We start from the raw sequence: 26984 nt of genomic DNA, 5'->3' as shown, positions 1-26984 counted from the left end.
CAGCCTGGGAAGAGAGCACTATACCCACCACAGCTCCAGAAAAAGAGATTATGCTCAAGAAATGACCACATTCTGTAGCTGAAGTTTTCTCTGAACCTGCCCAGCATCATGGACCCCACAACCATGTATGAAATAATCACTCAGAAGCAAAACTGCTTGGCAGTTAGCTCAGGCTAACTACTGACTAGCTCTTACATTTAAACTCAGTCCAGTTCTATTAATTTATATGTTACCACGTGTTCCGTGGCTTTACCTGTTTGTGGTTACATGCTGCCCCCTGGATGGTGGGCTGGCATCTCCTGGATCTCTACAGAAGCAGTGTTGGGGATAGGGTACAGCTTGTCTCTAATGTTCTCCTGCAGCCAAAGGGTCTCCTCCATGCACACCTGCTGATTCTGCCTGTTCAGAGTTAGCTCCTGAGTATAATTTGGCTCAGAACCTTGGTTTCGAAACTGAACTCATGACAACAACCCAGAATTTCTTCTTTCCTTTTTAGCTTAAACTTTACACAAAATCGATATTGGAGAATTATAACCAGAGGGTCTTGCAGTATATTCAAAACAGGCTTTAACCTTGAGGCATATCCTGCTAGGTGCACAGGGATTTCTGGCAGAGGTCAATTCTGTTAGGAGTCACTGTGATAGTTTACAGAATGTTAATCACTGGCAGGAATCTGAAAATAGTAACTGGGACTGAGAGAGAGCCAACAGCAACGTCAGCGTAGGACATTCCTATCCAGGTCCATGTTCCCAGCGATTGAATAGCCAAAGGAAGGCGACGTACCCTCAAGAACCTGTGTTGGTTTGGTATTTATGCCAGTTGGGGGATGCATGATAGATAAAAACCTTCCCCAGATCATCATAGGGAGCTTCAACAGCAATATCTGGATAGCCATCTTGATTAATATCTCCAATATTTTTTTTATCGAAATTCCAAACATAGAATCTTTGGTCCCTTTAAGATCACTCCATCTGCCTTGCTGGTTAATATAGACATACACGACTCCCAACTTCACAATCCCTGTCAAAATACTGTGGGGTTCCAATAACTATGTCTTGCTACCCATGTGCGTTGAGGTCCACCACTGCCACACCACAGCTAAATGAAGAAGCCAGGCCTTCTTCATGGAAGGGAGAAGATGGGCGAACTTCAAGTCTCTTTTTAGCAAAACTACAGGCCCGCTGTGTTTGGCTCTTGGAGTGATGTCACCTTTAGAAACATCCCTGAGTCCAATGAAATGCCTAGACAACTGTTTGAAGGAACGGGCACAAGACTTTGACCATGGTCAGTCTCTCCACCAACTTCATAGGGCCCATCTTCAAAGATGTTCATGTCAAAAAAAAAAAAAAAAGTCTCATTCTTTTGCTCTACATGAACAATCCCTTTCCAGTTGTAAGTACCCAGGGCTCAACACAATGTAATGGAAGTCTTGAGGGAAAGTGGCTGCTACCTCTTGCTGACAAGAGCCAAACTTTTCATGGCCTCTCAATCGGGCATCACAGAAACTCAAGTCTCCCCCATCCATATCATCTTTTTCTGTTAATTTGTAACATTCTAAGTTAAATTCACTTCAAGAAAGGAAGATACAATAGAGGAAACCCAACAGCTACAAAGTTTCCTCTTCTTTCCTTGAGAAAACAAATATCAGGTTCTTTCTATTAAAGTTCAAATATATCAAATATATGCTTGCAGTATTTTAATATGCAAGTATAACATGCCTCATTAGATTTTTGAGCTACCTTAAAAATCAAATCTGAAGTTTATTATACATTGTATCTTGGTAATATTGATTAGCCTCTTTCAGTGTCTTTGGAGAATTCTAATTATTTGCCATTTAGAAGAGGCTCACTAGACCAATCTCAAGCAATGTAACATAAATACAAATGCTAAAGATAATAATATAGATTTAACACCACCTGCAATTAATTGAAACAAAGATTCGTGATTGAATTGTAGAACAGTACAACATAGTCTCAACCTTTATACAAATTGGCAGTTGATTAAAAAAACTTACAATTTTGAAGAAAAATCAAAATGAATAATTTATATAATTGTTTGCATATAAGACTAATATTTATAAATTTGAAGCACAAAAGCAAGACTAAAATATAATACCTCACAGGAACATTTAAAGAACAGCTTCTTGAAAAACATACTTCATGAAAAGATTTTTTTTAAAACCATGCAGGAATTAATTAATTTGATTATTACTTAAGGATACCCAGCACTAAGATATCAGAGTTCAATAAATAGAGGCTCCTTATGCTTTACAAAATTTAGATGGGTGACTTGAGTCAGTATGTTCAAATTAGAAACAGTTCTAGCTTTAGAAAAAGAATTATACTTATAGAATTAAAATTATCACAGAATGAATATAGTCTATCAATTGCATTTCTTAAGCATAATTTACTATCAGATATAAAAATTGTAATGGCCCCTGACCATATAATGGACAAAAATCTGTGGAAGTATTGTTATGTGTTTCATGCTTTACTTTTGGAAAAGTCTTATGCAAGAAATAATAAATACTGAGCCAGTATATAAAAGGTAAGTATGAAAAATAAGTATTTGTACTGTTAGCATATTTTTGTTCTAGAAAAATTATGAAGAAAATGATTCTTTATACAGAATACATTTAGAGAGCTATGTCATAATGGTAAGCATATACATGTAAACCATATGTATTGAGAAAAAATAAAGTGGGAATATGTAGATGTAACCAATCGTATTATTAAAATAAGAAACACAGAGCCAAGGTAAAAGAGAAAAGCCGAGAGGTCAGAGCTCAGAGATAAAATCTTACCTCCTGCAGTGCTCCTAGCTTCCCCGAGAGAGGGAGGTACTTCCTGTGTCCCTGTTTAAATAATCTTTCTGTTCTGCCTTCTCATTGGTTGTAAACCCAACCACATGACTGCCTCATCACTGCCTGTAAGTACCGCCCTCCAGGTCTTAAAGGCGTATGTCTCCAATACTGGCTGTATCCCTGAACACACAGAAATCTACCTAGCTCTTCTAACCACCACGCTCTCACTATGGCTCTAATAGCTCTGACCCCAGGGCAACTTTATTTATTAACATAAAATTAAAATAACATTTCAGTACAAATAAAATATCACCACATTTCCCCTTTTCTATTTTAATAAAAAGAAAAAAGGCAAAAGGTTATAACTAACAAAAGAAAAACTATATACAAAAGTACAATAACTATATACAATATATACAAGTAACAAATACCTAAACGATGTCTAGTCCATTTGTATTTGACAAATCAGAGAAAATAATTCCCTTATCTATCCTATTTTAGTAAGTCCAAAATGTATCTAATTCACTTTCTATCCTAATTAATCTTCAACTATAACTAACTAATCTTCAACTCCCTCAGAGACCCAAGAAGGAAATAATATTAGCTAACAAAAATAAAAACAGGAAGTGCACAAAAGCAACTTCCAAAAATTTTGTGAGTTGACAGAAACAGCCAGCTGCCTGGACAGTCACCTGAGGTTTCTCCACAGTGTTGGGGCATCATCTTCAGCCTATAGGCTTAGCGTATCTGACAGACTCATTTGTGAAGTAGGTTGTACACAAGGTCAACAGTTCAACCTCACACTGGGTGAGAGCAGTCCATGTACCAGAAACACCTGAATTCCACTAGTGTCATGTCATGATTCAGGATTTTAAATTCTGGAAATTGTTGATGGTTTTTGAATTCAGCTGTCCATTCTTCTTGGCTGTGTATATATGGCTTCATCTAAGCATGCCCTTCTCCACATCCCTCTATTAAATGCCAGTCTACTATTGAGAGGCGTGAGCTTTCAGTTGCTGTTCCATTGCACAACAGAAGCCATCGGCCCACTGCCTGTTCAGCTGCCTTCAAAGAAAAGGGCACTGTACCTTTTCCAGATTGTGAAGGCCACTTCAGGGATGGTGCCATATTGTCCTGGCCTCAGAAGATGCCTTCTGATAAAGCCATAACCATACTTGTTTTGGCAGGAATCGGTAGTCCTTTGTTTCGTGTTCTGTCTGTCCATTTTGTCCTGTTGATTTGAGGATACTTTGTTGTCCAGTGGCTAACTTTTGCCACAATGAAAATTAACTCCATATGCAGTTTCTTCAATGCCCATATTTTCTCTGAAGTAGATTGGTACTGCCAGGAGCTGACATGTCTCAAAAAAGAAAAATTTCTAAGTTATTAAAATATTTTAAATGCCATATTCGTTAGATCTCTGAAGGGTTTGAAGATGACCTGTCTAAAATATATCTGCTCAATTTTTAAAACATATCTAATATGACTACAATTTCTATTGTAATGTCTAACTACTAACTTTCATTTCTTTATATCCTAATAGTTGGTAATAATGTAAAGTATTTAAAACTAGTAATTGTCTTTTTCTTTTCTTTCTTTTTTTTTTTTTTTAAACAAGAACCTTAAATCTAATCTCCTTTGCTTAGCCTTTTTCCTAACCCTTGACAACAACTTGTAACCAACCCCCCTAAACAATTGAAAATTATCCCAGACCCAAAACCCATTAAAAGAACCAAAAAACCACCCGCCCCACACCACTTCTTTGGCAATGTGGGTGTCATATTCTTAAAATTGCTTCCTGCTGGGTATGGGTGAAGTTATCTTTATCCTGAAAGAAAAATTTAGGTTAATTGTCAAATTCTAGGAAAGGTAACTATATCCTTCATTATTATCCAGTCTGTGTATAAAGCCAAAGTTCAGGGTTTATCTCAAGTCCTTATTCAAGTAGTCTTTGAGACTGGATCATCTCAGCTAGTCATCTCAAAATTGTTCTGAGCACCTTGTAGTTCAAAGCTGATCTGTAGATGATGTTTGTCAGCTTAGTGATATTATTATTGTCCACGTGGAATTGTTGTTGTTGTTGTTGTTGTGGGGCCCCATCTTCTTTCCGGAGACTTCAGTTGATGTTAGGCCTGGCCGTGATTTCCTGCAGAAAACTGATAAGAGACTCGAACACAAAGACATATATATGCAGCTAACTGAAGCCTTTTTTCTAGAATTAGTTAGTACTCTATATGACCATTCATATCTTAACAAAGTTTAAAATGTATATATATATTAATCTTGTAAATTTTGATATAAAATTTATACTTTAAGAAAAGTTTAAAGAATCAGAATAGAATCAAAGAGTTGAGATTAGTAATAGAATAGTCCCTTAATTAATTTGGCTTTTGTCCTGTCCCATAGCAGAAAATGGCTCTTTTATTCTGTCATGATACAGGGAGTTTGTATTTTCATTTTAACAACATGCTTGAGTTTAAAGAAGGAGAGAGCCATTCTCCAACTCCAAAGTCAGCTTTAAATTTTAATTGAACTGGGACTATTAGAAAACCAATAGTGTTAAATCTTTAGAGAAAAGCAGAAACAAACATTTAAGAAGACATAAAATTTTTTAGATAATATATACCCATATGCCATATACTCCAATATACTCTGTTTCCTGGGATAGATGATTTGTCCCTTTTCTTCAGTTGTCTCATTTGTCTTGTGTCCTTCAGATTCCTTAACCTTCATTCTCCTAAAAGACAAAAACAAAAACCTTCCCCCAAGACTAATTTTGGGGATGTTCCTTTTTGGCAAGTTATTATCTGATTAAATGAAAAGACATGTGTTACAGGTACAAGTTAGTTTAAATTGGATGTTCAAGCTGGTTGATGAACTATCACCTCCTCTAATTAAGAGGTTTTTCTTGTTCAAATCGAACCTTTATCAATTTTGATGGTATCCACAGCTTATCTTCTCCTGTAGAAACAAAAGCAAAACCTCGTCCCCAACGTAATACATACCCTGGCTTCCATTCTGAGGTCAGCACATCCTTAAAGTATATAGGCTGATTTAATTCTGTAGTTTTTTCTATTACCCAATGTCTCTCTGCAGCTGTTGTTCCTTTCTCATTGGCATTCAGAAAATTCAAAGTTAATAGAGCATTATGCAGTCTATTTCTGGGGGTTTTTGTTACTCCTTTCTGTTTATTTAGCATATCCTTTAGAGTTCTGTTTGACCTTTCTATAACTGCTTGACCTGTAGGATTATGTGGTATACCTGTAATATGCTTTATATTGTAATAAGCAAAAAACTGTTTCATTTTAACAGAGACATATGATGGAGCATTGTCAGTTTTGATTTGTGCAGGTATACCCATAATGGCCATAACTTCTAGCAAATGAGTGATTACAGAATCAGCTTTTTCAGAACTCAAAGCAGTTGCCCATTGAAATCCTGAATAAGTATCGATAGTGTGGTGTACATATTTCAGTTTTCCAAATTCTGCAAAGTGAAACACGTCCATCTGCCAGATTTCATTCCTCTGAGTACCCTTTGGGTTACATCCTGCTGGTAATGGTGTTTGATTATAGAAGGAACAAGTAGGACATTTCTTTACTATTTCTTTGGCTTGTTGCCAGGTTATGGGAAAATCCTTTTTTAAACCTTTACTATTGACATGATGTTTTTTATGAAATTCTGAGGCCTCCAGCACATTTCCTATCAATAATTTATCAATCTCATCATTGCCTTGTGCTAGAGGGCCTGGCAGACCAGTATGAGATCGGATGTGAGTTATATATAAAGGATGACTCCTTTTCCTGATTGTATCTTGTAATTGAATAAATAGTGAAGTTAATTCTGAAGCATCAGGGATAAATTCTGCAGTCTCAATATGTAATACCACTCTTTCAGCATACTGAGAGTCAGTTACTATGTTGAGAGGTTCTGAAGAATCCATTAATACCAACAGAATAGCATACAATTCTGATTTTTGCACTGAATTATAAGGACTTTGTACCACTTTACTTAAATTTTCTGATTTGTAACCTGCCTTTCCTTGTTTGTTGGCATCTGTATAAAATGTACGAACTCCAGATATGGGTTTTTGCCGTACAATTCGAGGCAAGATCCAATCAGCTCTCTTTATAAAATCAATTCTGTTGCTTTTGGGATATTTGCTGTTAATTTCTCCCAAAAAATTACTGCAAGCTCTTTGCCAAGGTTCACTTTCTGTCCATAATTTTTCAATGTCCTCCTTAGTTAAAGGTACGACAATTTCTGCTGGGTCTATTCCTGCTAATTGACGAAGTCTCAATTTTCCTTTCCAAATCAAGTCAGAGATTTTTTCCCCATAAGTTTTTAATTTTTTATTTGGTTTATTTGGTAAAAATATCCATTCCAATATAATATCTTCCCTCTGCATTAATATTCCAGTAGGGGAATGCCTAGAAGGTAAAATAACCAAAATGCAATCCAGCTTTGGATCAATACGATCCACGTGCCCTTCATGTACTTTCTTTTCTACCAAGGCCAATTCTTTCTCAGCTTCAGGTGATAATTCTCTTGGACTATTTAAGTCCTTGTCACCTTCTAAGGTTTTGAACAAATTAGTCAGTTCATCATTTTTTACCCCAACAATAGTTCGTAGATGAGAAATATCTCCAAATAATCTTTGAAAGTCATTAAGAGTCTGTAGTCTATCTCTCCTAATTTGCACCTTTTGGGGTCTAATTTTTTGTAGCTCTATTTTATATCCTAAATAATTAATAGAATCTCCTCTTTGTATTTTTTCAGGAGCAATTTGTAATCCCCAGCAAGGCAAAATTTTCTTTACTTCTTCAAACATTCTTTCTAAAGTATCTGCATTTGAGTCAGCTAGTAAAATATCATCCATATAATGATAAATTATAGATTTAGGAAATTTTTTACGTATCACTTCCAATGGCTGTTGTACAAAATATTGGCACAGAGTTGGGCTATTTAACATTCCCTGTGGGAGGACCCTCCATTGAAATCTTTTAACCGGTTGAGAATTATTATAAGTAGGCACTGTGAAAGCAAATCTTTCTTTGTCCTTTTCTTGTAAGGGTATTGAAAAGAAACAGTCTTTTAAATCAATAACTATGAGAGGCCATCCTTTTGGTAACAGAGTAGGCAAAGGAATTCCAGATTGTAGAGAGCCCATCGGCTGAATTACTTTGTTAATTGCTCTAAGGTCTGTTACCATTCTCCATTTACCAGATTTCTTTTTAATAACAAATACAGGAGAATTCCAAGGGCTGGTTGACTGTTCAATATGCTGAGCATTTAACTGTTCTTCTACCAGCTCTTCTAAAGCCTGGAGTTTCTCTGTTGTTAAAGGCCATTGCTGAACCCATACAGGCTTGTCTGTTAACCATTTTAAAGGTAGAGCTGTTGGTATTTTTGGAAGATTATCAGTTGTTGTGCCCTGTTCCTGTATAATATGGATGGCTGGTGACCACTCAAAATAATGCCTTCTAATATTTCTCTCAGAAACATGTGCTAGTTTATGATTTGTTTCTGAGATTGGAGGGATTTTAATCTGAGTATTCCATTGTTGCAACAAGTCTCGACCCCACAGGTTCATAGCTATGTTAGCGACATATGGTTTTTTTTTTCCTCTCTGTCCTTCTGGACCTATACATTCCAGCCATCTTGCACTCTGTTTCACTCCAGATAATGTCCCAATTCCTAACAGTTGAACGTTTACCTCCTGAAGAGGCCAAGCTGGATGCCAAAATTCTGGTGCAATTATGGTAATGTCCGCACCTGTGTCTACCAGACCAGACAACAAAACACCATTTATTTTTATCGTTAATTTTGGTCTCTGTTCATTAATAGAAGTTTGCCAAAAAATTTTCTTTATGTTTTCTCCTGAATTTTCTATTCTCTCTTTTTCATCATCCTGACCAGCCTGATTTATTCCAATAGTCATTTGGTTATTTAATCGCTCAGAGCAGGGATTTCCTCTACAGCTGCAGGAAAGGTTTGAACTGTTTTTGCTATGGGGGCCTGCATGAGGCCCCTCCGGGAGTTTCCCGAAAACTGAGGCAAAGGATTACCCTGTCTGTCCTTTGTTGATCTACATTCGTTGGTCCAGTGTTTTCCCTTACCACACCTTCTGCATACTCCAGAAGGAAGGGGCATTCTGTTGCCATTGTTCCTTGAAGAAACATTGCTTCTAGGATTGACCTGTTTACAGTCCCTTTTAAAATGTCCTTGCTTTCCACACCCAAAACATCTAACACTCCTCGAACCTTTTGAAATTACTTCTCCTACCCACGTATCATGCTCATCAACCTCAACATTAATTGTTTCTCTAATCCAATCTTCCAAAGGTGCAGATCTTGCCCTTAACGGCCTGATTATTCTTTTGCATGCTGCATTCGCATTCTCAAATGCCAAAGCTTCAATTATTGCCTTACTAGCTTCTGATCCTGAGACCATTCTGTTTACTGCTGAAGCCAGTCTTTCTAAAAAATCTGTGAAAGATTCTTTAGGGCCTTGCATAACCTTTGTGAATGACTCATGTTTTTTTCCTGGTTCATCAACTCTGTCCCATGCATTCAAGGCTGCCATTCGACATAAAATTACGGTTTGAACATCATATAAACATTGTGTTTGTATTGAAGCATATTGGCCTTCTCCAATAAGCTGATCCTGACAAACTTGTATTCCTTTATCCCTCCATTGTGTTTCTACGTTTCTAGCTTCCTCCTTAAACCAAGTCAGAAATTGAATTCTCTGGCTGGGTTCCAGAACAGCTTGTGCAAGGTCCCGCCAGTCCTGTGGTATAATCCTATTATATGTTGACCAAGAGTTTAACATTTGCTTTACATATGGGGAATGCATGCCATAAGATACTATTGCCTCCTTAAACCTTTTAAAATCCATCAGTTCAATTGGAGCCCAGATATTTTGTGTAGCCATTTGATCAGGCATCTGCTGTACGGTTACAGGATAAATTAAGGATGATTGTGTGAAAACAGGCTTTCTTTCTGTAACCTTATGATCCAAACTTGAACCAACTTCACTGTTAAAATTAACAGGTTTTTCTAAAGCTGTTATCCTGGCACTTAAATCGACTATCTTTTTAAATAGTAAAATGAGAATAAGCATGGTGATTAACTGCATAATTCCCATAATACTAATCTTTTCATATAGTTGTTCCATTGTCAGACTGCCTAAAATTTCAAACAAAACCCAATTTTCTTCCAATGTACACAGGAAACCCATTTTTTTTAAATGTGGAAAAAATTTGTCTTTTAAATAATTTCCTTTATGACTTACCAAATCTGCGTAGAACAGTAGAAATCCGAGCGAATTTCAAAACAGCCACCTAGAGTCCTAGGTGTAAATCCAGAGAGAGAGAGAGAGAGAGAGAGAGAGAGAGAGAGAGAGAGAGAGAGAAACAGAGAGACAGAGAGAAAGCAAGAGAGAAAGCAAAAGCGAAAGTGAAAGTGAAAGTGAAAGTGAAAGTGAAAGCGAAGGGGTAGCCGGCTAAAGCTTAAAGCCAGCCACTTGTTCCCTCTGAGCCGAGTCAAGGCTTGGCTTTACAGCCAGGGGCCCTGTTTAGCAGGGCAGGCCTGAGCTGTTTGTAGCACTGGCTTTAAGCAAGCAGCTCACAGTCCGGCCTGAGCCCAAGCAGACCTGGGCTGGGGCTAGGGAGCCGGCTGCTCCGGCTAGGGAGCCGGCCCCAAGCAGATTTTAATGGATTCTTGTCACGTTGGGCGCCAGATGTAGATGTAACCAATCGTATTATTAAAATAAGAAACACAGAGCCAAGGTAAAAGAGAAAAGCCGAGAGGTCAGAGCTCAGAGATAAAATCTTACCTCCTGCAGTGCTCCTAGCTTCCCCGAGAGAGGGAGGTACTTCCTGTGTCCCTGTTTAAATAATCTTTCTGTTCTGCCTTCTCATTGGTTGTAAACCCAACCACATGACTGCCTCATCACTGCCTGTAAGTACCGCCCTCCAGGTCTTAAAGGTGTATGTCTCCAATACTGGCTGTATCCCTGAACACACAGAAATCTACCTAGCTCTTCTAACCACCACGCTCTCACTATGGCTCTAATAGCTCTGACCCCAGGGCAACTTTATTTATTAACATAAAATTAAAATAACATTTCAGTACAAATAAAATATCACCACAGGAATATAATTAACACAATTTGAAAAGAGTGTGATGAATAAATATGATTCAAATAAAAATACATTACTTGTTAATGGTTTAGGAAAGAACCATATATAATAGAGAACAAAACTATCTATCCAGATCTAATAAGACATGGAAATCACATAAAATGTAAATAAAAGACTTAAACATCAATTATTGTTAATTATAATAATTATTACAGACCCAAAGCCAAGTAAAGCTTCAAAGTATATGTGTTCACTAGGGATATTGATCAACAATTATGTTGTTTTTTGTATCTTTACCTATTTGTGTATTGGAGCAATACTTGCTTTTGGAATGATCCTTCTTTTTTCTTTTTGTTCTTTATTTTTTCTTTTTTGTTTTGAGTCTAAGAAAGTTGATACAAATAAGAACGATTTAGAAGCAAACCATTGTCCTATAGCGACAGACATGCCCCCAAATGAGAAGTTGTTTCTTCCTAACGTTCTTTCTTTCATGGTTAACATTGATGCTACTGCACAGAATTTAAGAAAACAGAAGTTAGGGAGGGTTTGTTTTGTTTTGTTTCCAAAATGAAATTATCCTTTCCCAAACTTCAGGATCCTTGAGGGGAGGGCTGAATATTCTCATGAGCACAGATTTGAAGGAAGACATCCTGTCAGTTAAGCTTTCGAAGGTCTTGCATGTTTGCCTTTTAATGTCAATGCCAGCACAGACTGTCGTGTCTGTGCCCACCACCATCACTTGAATCTTAACCATTGGTACGAAATGCAGTCTCTAAAGTCCAGTGTGTCCTAGACTTCCTCTGACTCAGTACATGTAGCACACCACTGTTTTATTAATGGAAAAACTTTGTAAATTATTTGGGGTGGGCATCCAGAGTGAGTCACAAGTGACAAAACTTTGCTGTTCACTGTCCATTGTATAAAGTTGGGTTCTTTTTTTTTTTTTCAGGGTGTGGTATAAATAAGAAAGTGTAAGAAGTTATGTTCTATAAATGCAGTGTTAACATAGTTTTCAAACATTAAAATGTGAATTAAAAGTAAAAAAAGAAAGACTGGTTATAATTCTCTCAAAGACTGGTAGAGTTATGCTTGGAATCAACTAGGGTCTGGACAAACAATACAGAATGCTTATATTCAGAATTTTCTTTGCTTACAAACTGTATGTATACAATATATTGTAAAAGACTGGTTTTGCTTCCATCCCTTCAAACCCTGTTCATTCTCTTGCATTATGCCTTTACTGTTTTATAAGAATTACATCCCATAATCTCTTAATCACTTCAAATCAATGTGGTGTGTGTGTTTAATAATGATAAAGTTATGTTCGCTCTCACCTACAAGATTTCATGAATGTTGTCTCATATATAACATCATGTATCAGTTCTTACAAAAGCTTCATAGTTCATCAAAATAGCATGCACTTTACTATGTAAATCCTTTATTACCTAATTTTAGCAGCCACTGAGTTATTTACTTTCACTCTGTATAGTATTTTCTATTTTCCTACTGATACTGTATTGTCCGCAGCAATAAGTTTGCTGCCTTAATTTTAAATGCCCTTTTTTGTCCTGTCCCAGTTAAGTTGTTTGTGTGAAAATGTGCAGTTGGGTTCCGGAGGGTGCTGGGGATCAGTTCCCCTGTGGTTTTTCCTATTTGGAAGACAGTGTCTGGCTTGCCTCAAGATAGAGAGTAACCATTCCTTGACTCCTGCTATTAGAGGGGCATATAAGCCCATGTTGCTACAAATAAAGAGAGCTGCTTCCCTGACAAACTGAAACTGGGTGTCTAGAGTGCTGTTTAACCTCGGCTTCCCTCGCCAGATTTCTTGCTCCCGCTGCACGGGCGTGGCACTGTACAATGGTTGTCTTATATGATCTTTTATTAAATTGGTTTTATACCTTAGTGTATATATTTAAGATTCATCTATGCCATTACATTTTATGTATTTACCATTAAATTGTATTCTACTGTATGTTACATAAATTTGTTTGCCCAGTAACCTAATAATGGTATTTTGATTGTTTCTATTTTCAAAGGTGATATAAATAGCTCCAGTAAATAGTCAATAGGATATATTCTGGTGATATGTATTATCAAATCAGCATTACTTAACAGATTGCTAAGCCAGGTATTAATATTTACTTAATGAGAATCTGCCAAACAAAATTTTTAAGACTACTGATTATATATAGTCATGATTTTGAATATCCATGTAAAATTAATTTAGATACCATGTTCTATATCACTGAGAGTTTTAGCATTCATACTTGAGCTTCCATTGTATTTTAAACACTCTAATATTTGTGTAATGCTATTTCACTTCTGTCCTATTTCACATTTATCTAATTGCAACTGGTGTTTATGGCATGAGTATCTGTGTCCTCTGAAAACATTTATGTAACAGGTCTTAGCTCTTAAAATGGTGTAATTAGGAAGAGATGAGATCATGAGTCAGAGAAGCATGAAGGCATTGATCTTTTACAAGAAGAAACAACAAGAAACTTGGTGTCTTCATTTCAATTGTTTTACAAAGGAGACAAAAGACATAAATCTAAAATCCATGAGCAGTCATTATCTGGAAGCTGTCTTAAACCTTACTTGACCTTGGGATTCTTGACTTTTAATTATATAGTAGTAGTTCACTATGAAAGTATATAGTAGTTATATATCAAGGTAAATAATAAGGCATCCAATATACATTATAATTTGGCATATAGATAATATACATAATTATACATTTTCCACAATAACTAATGGTTATCACATTATGGTTCATGATGTCTGTAGTTTTAGTGTTGCAGGTATAACAAGCCATTAATTATTATTTCTTCAAAGTTTCCCAGATCAAAGATTTGTTCTTTCCACAAACCTAAGCAATCACTTTATATGATATGTTTTCTTTGCTTATGAATTTAAGAGCTTTCAACTTTTTAAACCAATTTACATCTTCACATTCTGATAGTTGAATTTCTAGCATCACTAATCCTATGTTTTATAGCCAATATTAAGTAAAATAGGATTATGTGATCATAATCACTATGGCAGTGTGCATATCCAGAGACATGGTGATGCTCTCTGCAAAGGAAATCTAATGTGCCACAGAAAACTAGAGATAGTAAAGATGTCAATATGTAGCTAAGGAAGATTAATAAATTAAAATTCATGAATAGTTTCATTAGTTTTCCATTTAATTTATTTGTACTTGTGAAATGAAGCAACTAAAACCATAAAAAGTGAAGCAAGACAGGGTACATCTGTGAAGTTCTGTGATGTAAGCAAATGAGCATTTAATACTTGCTAAGGCAGCCTTGGTGAGGACATGTGTTGAATATTAATAATAGGCCATTTTCACAAGTTTGTTTTCTTTAGTAGCATCAACTTTTATATAATTATCCATCTTATTGGGTTGTTTTCTTACATTTTTACTTACTTGCTTTTATATTCACATATAGTTTTTTTTACTGAATATTTACTCAGGAAATATTATCTCATTCTGTTGCTTTTTTTTTTACACTTCACCCTTCTAAAGCAGAATTTATAACTGTAATGAAATAAAATAAGTCAGTTTTCTCATGTGCTGAAAATACTTTAGGTATTGAATCTAGAAATCAGTAACCAAATGTGAGGTCACATAGACTTTCTCCACTGTCATTTTCAAAGACATGCAAGAGCTTTGTCCTTTATATACAAATAAACAACATGAGCACATTTTCCACAAACTATGTGCTGTACAGAGGCTCTTTGTTTTTTGTTTTTTTTTTGTTTTTTTTTTTTTTTTGCTTATGAGCATGCAAATACTCCTAAAAGAATATATAAAAGACCGTTCTTTATTCCATTGAAAAGCCTTTTAACCATTGTCAAACATTTCTTGATTATGTTCATCTTTATCTGCTTCTGTAATATCTGTTTTGGTCTATCACCTCTGTGACTATCACATTATTCTGTGACTATCACTGTATTCTTTTCAATTGATTCATTTCGGTATTTCCTATAATTCTATAGTTTAGGTTGGATGAATTGTCATTTTAAAGTATTTAAATATTTTCCTTTGTTTAACGTATGTGGCTGTGGTATATGAACACATTCCAGTGAGTATGCTTAAGTATATAAGAATGAGAATGTTGAATTCAATGTTGATATCAAGTGCCTTCTTCCATTTCTTTCCACCTTATAATTTGAAACAGGGTCTTGGAGCTACTGTGTTGGACCATGGTCTTTCTGAGATTCTACTGTTCCTGTTACTCCAGGCCTATGAATATAGATATGTGATATGATGTCAAGATTTCAATATAGTTCCAGGGAAACTATATTTATATTCTCAAGTTCTATGTCAGGCACTTTTTCCACTGAGCTATCACTCCAGACATTAGTTTAAAATTCCCAAGTGTTTTATATTTTCTGTGAACATAGTCTATGGTGTTTACTCTATGTAAAGTCCAACAGATACTGTGTATGTGAGACTGGCTCCCCTCATTGTATTGCACATAACAATACATTCAGTTTTTCCTTTTATTGAAATTAGATTATTTCCTCTCATAATATATCCTAATTACAGTCCCCCTCCTCATTCTTCCCAGTTCCTCCCTATTTCCACTCTGGCCCAAATTTACCTCCTTTCTATTATAAGAAAACAAACAAGCTTCTAAGGATAATTAATATAATAATACAATATAAAAGATAAAAAAGCTAACACATTGGCATCGGCCAAAACAAACAAACGGAAAAGACCCTAAGAAAAGGCACAACAAACAAACAAAAAAACAAAAAACTGTCATTTAACCCTCAGGAGAACTTGTGGGCACCAAACCCTGCAGCAGCCTAGGCACAGAACAAGGGTTATGAGTTTACCCACCCCAACATCCCCCCATCTATGATCTGCTGGAGCATGTGAAGGAACCTGATCTGCAGACCCAAACCTGGAGGACCTCCCCAACACAGGGCAACAACTGGATATCCAAGAGGAGGCCCAGTGAATGCCCAGCATCGACAGTGTAATAGAAGTCAAGGGCCTCCAATCAGACGAATGACTCAACACTTGGAAGTAAAGATACAGGGATATAAGGGTTTGCTGCATGACTAACTGTGTCACACTCCAGCTTCTATGATGAGATTTTTTGGTTTTTACCTTTCTTCTCTTAAATTTTGTTTTATTTTGGGAGAGTGGATGCAGGGGTGGAGGCAGATGTACAGGGACAGGGAAATAAATGGCATCAAGATACATGATGTAAAAGACACATAGAAATAATAAAAAAAAAAAGAAAGAGAGAAAAAAGAATCACATAAAAACACCAAGTTGGAAGGCAAAGGACCCATAGGATAAAAAGATAGAAGAAAAACTAAAACTAAAAAAGTAAAGTAATATTTTACGAAAGAAAAAAAAAAACCCTGCATGATATTATGTGACAAGAAACCTCCAAAGATAACTTTGAGTTCATTTCCTGTTGTCAATTTCCTGCTGGGCATGTGGCCTACTCCAAAATTAGTTTGTTTCCCTAGTGAGTCTTCCTTGGAAAAGACTAATTTTTTTTATTTGCAAGTGGTTATCAATTGGATAGCATTTCTAGATTAGGGGTTGGGGCTTGTATCCACTTCTTTCAGTTCTAGGACCTCATCTGGGGCAGACCAATGAAGGCCCTTCTCAGTCTCTGTGGATTTATATGTGTTTTGATTCTGTTGATTAAGAGGGTATTAGCCAGGCGGGGGTTGGTGCATGTCTTTAATCTCAGCAGTCCAGGAGGCAGATCTAGGCAGATCTCTGTGAATTCAAGGTCAGCCTGGTCTATAGAGCAAGATCTAGGACAGGCACTAAAGCTACACACAGAAACCCTATCTCGAAAAACCAATCAACCAAACAAACAAACAAACAACAAAAAAGAGGGTCTTGTTTATTTGGTGTTTTTCATCCCTTCTGACTCTTATACTCTTTAAGCCTCCTCTTCCATAGGATTCGCTGAGCCCTGAGTGAGTAATTTGATGCAGATATCTGGTCCAGAGCAAAGTATTCCAAGGTCTCTCACTTTCTGCATATTGTCTGTTAGAGTCACTGTATTTGTTCCCATCTCCTGCAGCAGGAAGAAGCTTCTCTGATGCTGGATGTGCAAGGCACTGATCTGTGAGAACAGCAGAATGCCATCAGAAGGCGTTTTATTGCTACTGATTTATTTTCACAGTGACTGTATAAGTTTGTCCGCCAACAAGCAGTGGATGAGTACTCCTCTTACTCTACACTCTCAACCACATAAGCTGTCATTTCTTTCCTTGATCTCAGCCATTTTGTAGATGTAAGATAAAATCTCAAACTCATTTGATTTGCATGTCCTTGATGGCTAAGGGTGTTGAGTATTTCTTTATCACTCTAGACACTTTTATCTCTCAGTTTAAACTGGAAATTTATGTCTCTGATAGTCCACAAATGCCTCAAAAGAGAATCTTCTTATGTTTATTTCTTTCTGTATTTTACTGATACTTTTATTAAGGATTTATAGATTTCATATCCAAGTGGCTGCTGGGATTATAAGGGATTTTCTTTGCAGTTTTAATTGCGTATTGGTCTCTCTAGATATGGTATACATTAAAAATTATTTTTGTTTTCCCAGGTGTTATGCCCTCCTCTTCCCAGTGCCATACTGCCCCCAATATGTCCTTTCTTTTTATAGCTGCACCAAAATTTCAGATTTTTCTTCCTATTTTAGATTTGGACAATTATGTCCCTTCTTTTATAGGTTAAATTTTCTAAGGAGAAGTATACAGGCATAGTTTCTTATGGACATATTATTTTGGAACATTTATAGTGGAAATAATTTTACTTTATAGCAGGCAAATGTGTTCTAGACATTAAATTAAAAGGTTCTGTTGCTATGAAAGTACAAGGACTACATTATTAAGCTATAAATCTCAGAATTAATAAACAAGATAATGTTTACTGCTAATGGTCAATTAGTATATTATTTTCCTCAGTCATTTCAATGGCTAAAACAAATGTAATTTACTGGTTTCTTCCCATTCTTCTAAAAGAATAATAATATCTAAAGATGGAAAGTATTAAATTACAAAATAAATCTGTTATGTATGTGCATCTCGGTGTTCGCTGCATTCTAGTTAAGAATTAATAAGTAAAAGAGATCAAGTTGTTATAAGAAAAAACATGTTCCCTTTATTACAGCAGAAATAAAGACATGCCATGATTAGGATTAATATATGTATCACAAAATGTAAAACACACTTTTGTTTCAGATAGTTTTATGTTTTTCAAAATTCAATTCATAATGTTAAATATTAGTGTGATTAAAATAACTATATGATTAAGACTTTTTATCTGGACTACTATTGCAAACAATGTGCTACTCAGTATATCCAGGAAGACAAGCAAAAAGATGGGCAGCAACACATGGCAACAGTGTCAACACATAATGCTTAAGTATTGGGGTAAATGTTTGACATCTTAAGACATTCTTTGTAGATTCTTTCTTATTTTATGTCTGAAAAAGAATTCTAACAAAATCTTGAAAACTGAATACGGAATTTTTTATTTTAAATAACTTAATCACGAAAGGTCAGTATAATTTAATATCTATAAAAATACCTCTAGGAAATTTCCCTGGGGTAATATGAAGTTTTGATGACACGTTGACACGTATAACTCTAGCAAATATATTGGCCGAACACCACCCAAAAATGGCACATGGACTATCAGTGAAGTGCTTTCCTTTCTCACCCACCTAGAGTCCTGATCCTCAGCCCCAGCAAGATGAAAGGCCTGATGGGAAATGGAGGGCATAGAATCAGAAGCCTTTTCAATTGCTCTCAAAAGTACTCACTCATCCTTACATTAATAAATGTGTATTTTCAGAAAGCATACAGCTTATGGCACTGTGCATTAGAAAAAAGTGTTTGTACAAAAGAATTCACAATATTTTAGCAAAACAAAACATGACATCATGTCACATGATGTGACACAGTTCAGTTAAACTTTTTCTTACCAACAGCCAGCATGACATTAGCTTCACTTTTCTCTGCATGTGTCTTTGTAGAGAGCTGCGGTATTTTTAAGTCATTGCCATACAATGCTGTGATAAACAGGACTTTGTGCTATTTTTAACTTTGTAATACCATGTACTTGGTTCAGAATCTTTGCCCTGGAGGAGATGGGAATGGGGGGGGTGGGCTGAAAGGAAGGCGGGGATGGGGAAGAACAAGGGAATCATCACTGATATGTAAAATTACATTAAATTATAAAAGAAAAAAATGTCATGCTCTTGATTGTCACCCTTAAGTAATGTTGGTTTTGAAGTAGAGAAGTTAAGAAAGATGATTCCAGTGAAATAGTGAGGTCATGTACATTAAATTGTTAAAATCAATTCTACTTTATGATTAACCTATTTTAATGAGTTCTTCTGTTTATGATTGCATTCACTGTAATTATTTTATTTAATTGGAAGCAAAGTATTCCATCAAAACAGTATGTTCTTTTAAGTTTTTGAACATTTTGCTCTATAGCCTATGACGACCTGGAGCACATTATACAGTCCCAGATGGCACTGAACTACCAGAAGTTCTCCTTAGTCAACCTTCCAAGTACTGGTGACGCAGGCATAAGTCGTCATGTCTGAATCAAAATGATAAGGAAGCCTTACCGTAAACAAAAAACAAAAGCAATCAAAAACTGCTGAGAGCGAAGGAAAAAGTTTCCACCAGGGAATATCTTCCCCACCAATCTATTTTCCAATGACAACTCATTAACCTTGAAACCATATATACTCTAGCAATATTATACAAATTGAGCAGGTTTTATATACATACACACACACATATATATGTATGTGTGTGTGTGTGTGTGTGTGTGTGTGTGTGTGTGTGTGTTTGTGTGTATCACATATATTTAGTATAGCACTTGTTTTCTCTTCATTTTCTGGTTTGTTTTATTACACTAGCATTTTTCATATATATATATATATATATATATATATATATATATATATATATATATCCTGACTATGTGTCTTCACATCTAAAAATAAATGGAGAGAGGGAGAGAGAGAGAGAGAGAGAGAGAGAGAGAGAGAGAGAGAGAGAGAGAGAGGAGAGAGAGAGAGAGAGACTGTGTGTTCATTACAAAGGTGAGTGTTCTGTATGAGAGAGAATCAAAATCTAGGATACTTAATGATACACCCACTGTCTTCTTAACTACTGCTATAGCATCTTAAGCAATTAGCCAAACACAGAATATTCTTGAGGATACCCTGTAGACTGATGTTGAATTGCCTCCAAGGACGATTGAAAATGTTTGTGAAGATTATTGTTTTATATTTAAGATTTATTTATTTAAGATATATATATATATATATATATATATTTGCAGTACTCTACTCTTCCCTTTACTCCCTCTAAATCCTCCAATATACCTCTTTCTCTTTCATACTCATGGCCTCTTTTATTAATTGTTGTTATTTGCATATATGTATGTGTGTATATAAGTGTTTTTGAATTTATGTATGTGTATTCATAGTTATTCATAACTATGACCTGCCCAGTATGTACTTCATTTATGTTTTGATATTTAATAAAAACTTGGTCCCATAAAAAAGCAAATTCTAAATAACACAGAGATGTGGGGATGTGGGGTGGCTTGGAAGAGAGGGCTAGGGGGTGAGAGGGGGAGGAGGTGGGATCTATGAGGGGTATGTAGAGTGAGTAGAAAATTTCTTAATAAAGAAAAATGAAAAAAAATAAAAATAACTTACAAAATTAGGGTAAAATGTTTGCCTTTTTAATTGAGCAAAGTTAAAATATGTGAATTTGCCGGGTGGTGGTGGTGCACGCCTTTAATCCCAGCACTCAGGAGGCAGAGCCAGGCGGATCTCTGTGAATTCAAGGCCAGCCTGGGCTACCGAGTGAGTCCCAGGAAAGGCACAAAGCTACACAGAGAAACCCTGTCTTGAAAAAAAAAAGAAAGAAAAAAATAAAATATGTGAATTAAGGCAATATCATAAGCAACCAGGGTGTTACATGCAATTTATATAGAGGACACTACTCATTGCTCTGAGGACCTTGCCTTCACTGACTATGGTAAACAACCAGAACTGTCAGGAAACAAATGTGCAATGTACTAGAATTCAGCAAAGTAATTTGCTTAATATTTCAGTATAATATCAAGGGTTAAAATTTCCTGAGTTGTATTGAAGGAACAATTTTCAAGTGGCATTTATCAAAATTAATCTGCAGGTACTTTGCTCAAAGACATTAGATATCACTGATAATTGCACTGTGTACAATAGCTCCAAAAGCTACATTATGTTTTCAGTTAAGACATGAATAGTTTCTTTATCTCCATTAAATCATATTTGAATAGGCTAATTTATTTATTATTATTCATTATCATTTAAACAAATGACATTATAACTAGTTTGTTTAAAAATAAAATAATTCAATCATATTGAATTTATTTTCATTAGAGCCATTTTAAAAACATTAAATGCTATACTTAATGTCATTTGTCAAAATTAAACTCCTCGTATTAAGGCAGCTTATATTTTAAACCATGCTCATAAGTGTATCTGCCTATTTGTGTGCTTATATATTTGAATACAACTTCAGTGAAATTTTCTTACCATTCAAATAAACATTTCTAGATGGTTAATGTTAATCAAAAATATTTTAAAGATATTTTAATGCTTATTTTATACATAATTATTAGAATTTAAAAATAAACTCAAAATATATTAGTAATGAGTTTATCAATGTCTTTTCAAATGTTTGTAATTCATTATGATGCTAATATACTTCAAATATATTCAGCAGGTGAACATTATGTTTAACTTAGAAAAGTACATTAAAACTTATTCAACTTATTTACAAATTGATTTAAAATTATAAAACAATCTGTCCACTCCAATTATTCAACATGGACTTGTGAGAGGTGAATCAAATAATCAGCTACTTGTGAGAATCATTCACTATTAAAACTTTTCAGAGAGATGTGTGAGCTGACATGTTAATAAACATAAATATTTTCTTTCTCACCTGTAACTGAGAAACATATAGCAACATAATGAATTAAAGACAGTATGTCTTTTATTCCAAAAAGAGAAAAAGTGAATACCTGAAGAAATAGAATTATTGTGTATTCAATTTTTTGATGCACTTTCTGTTTTGTGTTAGCAGAGTTCTTGAATTTTCATGACCCTAAAATTTTCTAATTTAATCACTGAAATAATAAAATCTACTAAAAACCTCTCAGCCCTAAAAGGAATATATCTATTACAATCTTTCCCCCATGACTCTGAGATTATTTTTAAGGAGAGGACAGAAGAAGTTTAAGATCCTAATGTGGGTAATGACGAGAAAACATCTGGATACAGCTGTTTCGTTGAACAGGCAAATAAACTAAACTGGTTGTGACTGAATGTATTTCCAAAGACAGATATAATTTCAACATGGAAGGAGTCTAACCCATAGCTTTGGGGCTTATTTATTATTTGTTAAAAGAAGACGGGGTAAATTAAGAAATAGCTGCAGTTTTTCTCTGAGTGTGTATTCTTTGATAAGTTGACCATGAGCCAATAGAAGACCACACATCCAAGAGTATTTGGGCAGCAAAAATTGGTCTTGAAGATATTATTTTATTTTATATTTTTAAAACCAAAACAGGACACAGAGTAAGGTGAGTAGAGAAGAATGGTGGTTGGGAAGAATGGGAAGACGGCAAACAAATGACCAAAGCTCTATGAAATTCCCAAAGACAGAGACCTAATTTAAAAAAATCCTAAAGCTTTTAAAATTTAACATATTTGTTTTCTTACATTTGAAGAAAAAAATGAACTTTAATATTTTACATTTAATAATACATGCTCTAATCACATGCTTTTTAAATTTAATGGGAAGTAACTTCTTCCTTAGAAGCAATGTGAGGTTCAGCGTGCTGAGTAAGGCCTCTTTCACTGCAGTCCTTAGAATCGTGTTTTCTCATCACTTGGTGCTGTTGGATCTTTTAGAAAATATTCGCTCTTTATTGTAAAAGAAAGAAAGAAAGCATATGCTACATTTTAGCACTTTGACAATTGCTGCAGTGCTCCAGAGATAATTGCATATATGTAATAACTTGCTTGACCCATTAGAAAGCATTGTCAAATTAATGATGCAAAAAATAAACATATGTCAGTCCCAAGCCATGGGTTTCTCACTTCATTTGGAGGAACATTTCTGTTAACAGTAAGAAGATTCAAACTTTGTAATTCAAGATGAATAAAATACTTTTCCTCTTCCTTTCAGCATTAAAATCTTTCTGGTAAATGCGGCTAGTCCTATAAGTTAGAGCCAAAGCAGTTATTTTTGATATAACATTAAATCTTTCATGGTTTTTGAATTATATTTTTTCTGACATGTTTTGATCATTTGAATCATTTGTAGAAATTTAATAATTTTATAGTTGATATGACACATCTCTTATTAACAATATATATTTTAGTAATGGTGATATTTATATGAGGAAACATTAAACTGAATATGATTTTTTTTATATTTTCTCAAAAATTATTTTTATTATAATGAGCATACCAAGACCAAAACCAAAGCAGCACAGGTGCTTTAAACTTTGAACACAATTTCTTTTTTTTTTTTTTTTTTGAGATAGGGTTTCTCTGTGTAGTTTTGGTGCTTGTTCTAGATCTCACTCTGTAGACCAGGCTGGCCTCCAACTCACAGAGATCTGCCTGGTTCTGCCTCCAAAGTGCTGGGATTAGAGGCATGCCCCACCACCACCTGGCTTTAAACACAATTTTTAATTTCTATACTCAGTCCATGTTATGGATGCAAGATATGGCCTGTAAACATATAAAATATGGAGTATGATTTTCTGGGATTACATTTTCTACATATGTAAGAAATATTCTCTAAATCTCAGTGTTTTGCTTTAGATAAAACACATCTCCACTCATTCTAAGTCTGAATTTTCTATGAATCACTGGAACAAAGTTATTTATCAGAAACTCTCTTTTGATTTGAAATTTGTTTAATGAGCAATTTTACAAAAGAAGCCCTGTTATCATATAAGCAGTTTCTGCTGGAATTTTGATATAGTAACAGTCTAAGAACTGGTTTTCAACTTGAGGTCCTTTCCCTATCATGACTCTGTGCTGGGTGGGAATGGGCTTTTCTATCCATATAACCCAATCTTTACAATGATGACAAGGAATTCTGATGTCATGGTGCACATAGATTCCTGTTATTATCATTGAAAGAAGTTAGGAAATGATGAGATATTAAGTCTGAAATAATGTCCATACAATATACTGAGAGGGAAACTCAGGATCAACAGATAATGAACTTGAAAGTTTGAGGCAATGTCCAATAGAAAAGTATGTAAAAAACATAATAAATGAAGAACATTATTTGTACTATTCAAAGTGTTTAATCACGCATGTCACATCATCTTCATGTTACAATACCATTAGCATTGTGATAGGTAAAACAAGCAATACACACATATATATGCATATATACACATACGTTTATAAAATCTTTCTTCTGAGCATATCTGAAGATAATATAAGCTTAGACTATCCGAGTAGTGGATGCAAAGAAAGCATCACTTACAGAATTGCACACAGTGTGCACAGATGTGCCAAATGTAATTGAAGCAATCTATAAAATTAATCTACTATAACATGTACATTTGCTTATATCTTGTTTAATGGGAGTATAATTTGTAAAAGGTGCAATCCAAGAAACATCTTCTAGGACATGTATTAGTGTTACTTTATGGCTGGATTCCTGCTGAAAGAGTTTTAACATACTACTGAAAGGAGATATTTAATTTCAATTACATCATTCTATAAAAACAAAGGAGAAAAATTGTTACTCCTGACTCTAATAGAAAACTTGGACTGAAAATAAATTTCCTCCCAGGAGAAGTTGTGAATTTTATAGGTAGAAATATCAATGCATTAAAAAACTATGTGCCTTATATTTAAATGCATGTGTGGATCACTATGGCAGATGGTCCTTAAAGAGGTAACTTTACATATAATTGTAGCTCATTGCTTGAAGTTGTTCTGGTTTCTGCAGGAATAACTACACTGAATAACACAAACTAAAATTTGTAATTATTTCACCAAATTAAGAAAGCAAGCATGTGCACCATATTTTAAAAATAAAAATGAAATAATAGAACAAAGAAAGAAAGAAGGGGAGAAAGGGAGAAGAGAGAAAAGAGCAGAGGAAATGGGAGTAAGGAAGGGAGGGGGAAAATGAATGATGGAAGGAAAGTAGCCAGGTTTTTTTAGGATTCAGCAATAAAGAAGCCTCTGACAGAAACATTTTCTAACAAATATTTTATAAATATTCTTAAACATCTGTAATAAAAGGGCATGTGTCATTTCTAAAGTAAACTAATATACACAAAGTAAGAGAAAACTACACATCTATGGAAAAAGAAATCATCACAGAGAGAATTTATAGTTATTTGATTATTGGATAATCAAGAAGAAATGTAAGTCATACAAACACATTCATGAGTACGTTGAGTATATGTGTTATATATACAAACATTAAAATAATATGTTAGTAAATTAGAATACTAAAACCTATCCAGAGAGAAAAACAAATGCATAGCACAAATTGGCATCCTACACTTAAAAAAAAAAAAGAGTGAAATAGATAATTAGAAGATATCAGATGTGATTTTCTGCTGTGGATATCACTTTATATAAATAAAACACTGATTGGCCAGTAGCCAGACAGGAAGTATAGGCGGGACTAACAGAGAGGAGAATTGAGGAACAGGAAGGCAGAGAGGGAGACTGCCTGGAGTCGCTGCCAGGACAAGGAAGATATAAAGTACCAATAAGCGACGAGCCACATGACAAAGTACAGTTTAATAGAAATGGGCTAAATATAAGACTAAGAGCTAGACAATGATAGGCCTGAGCTAATAGCCAAGCAATTTAAATAATGTAAGAGTTGGTGTGTTTATTTTATAAGTGGGTTATGGGACTGCCAGGGCTTGGTGGGATCCTGAGAGAAAACTCTCCAGCTATAAATGGCACCCAGGGGGTTGGCAAGAGTTTCTACCTAAAACCTTAAAAAAATTCTAAAACAGAGCTAAAAACAGTTCCTAGTTGTCTTTCTCAAGTTTGTGGCATCTTGCATGTTTGACCTACTATGGTGGGTTCCTGGTGTGTGTGCTAGACCTGCAGTATGGTGGGAATGAGGCCTCTAAAAGTAGCACATTAAGCTGAATAGTGATTTAGCCTTTGCTAGTACAAAACAAAAAGGTTTTTTGGACTACACGCTGCTTTGATAGAAGCATAGACCCATTATTTCTGAGAGTTGATGGTTCCCAGAGCTGGTGGAAAAAGTACCACCGCCATGTTGGGAGGCTGAGGTGGGCAGATCTAGTAGCCACAGCACCTTTTCATGAAGCAAAAGAGAACTGAGTGTTGATAAAATATGTATAAAGTGAGGAGGGAAACAAAGTGGGGAAAAGGTAGCTGCAAAACTGATTAAAACATGAAAGACTTATGGAAGGATAGGAAGTGTTAAAGCATGCAAGTGATTAGACTTTCAGAATATGGAGGGGCAATTATTATCTCAAGCACTTTCAATGATCAGTTCAGAGTTAACAGTCTATTTGTCACATGCATTTAGAGGTGTCTGTGGTCTACTGCCTGTGGTCTACTGTCTCAATAACTACTTTTTTCAGCTTTGTTTAGGAAATTAAAACATTTGAAATGTGCAGGTTAGGTTTGAAATGCCTAGGTTATTGAGTAGAAATTTACAATAAACAAGGCATAATGTTTTCAGTGCTAAAAGAATGAAAGCAAGTTTTCCAGGTAGCCAAAATGATGGCTAGAATGACAGGGGTGATATCCTAATAAATATTTCCCCACAGATTTTAGTCCCTATTCTAACCTGTTCTAACCTTTCACTTGATCTTGTTTCTTTTGAGTTTAAGGAAGTTCCTAGTAATCTGTCAGGTCATAGTATTTTCTTCCCTGTGTAGCACAGTGTGACTGCTTTCAAATCATTTCAAAAAGCAAT

The 26984-nt window shown here is 35.1% G+C and overlaps 1 pseudogene; it reads right to left on the bottom strand.

Moving 5' to 3' along the window:
- Positions 1-263: 263 nt before the first annotated feature.
- The window catches only part of LOC102911869 (integrin alpha-6 pseudogene), a 37874-nt pseudogene continuing 11153 nt past the window's right edge, over positions 264-26984 (bottom strand).

This window comes from Peromyscus maniculatus, chromosome 6 (assembly GCF_049852395.1).
Source record: "Peromyscus maniculatus bairdii isolate BWxNUB_F1_BW_parent chromosome 6, HU_Pman_BW_mat_3.1, whole genome shotgun sequence".
NCBI lineage: Eukaryota > Metazoa > Chordata > Mammalia > Rodentia > Cricetidae > Peromyscus > Peromyscus maniculatus.
The sequence above is the reverse complement of the archived record's forward strand: the minus strand, read 5'-3'. Positions and strand labels throughout refer to the sequence as shown.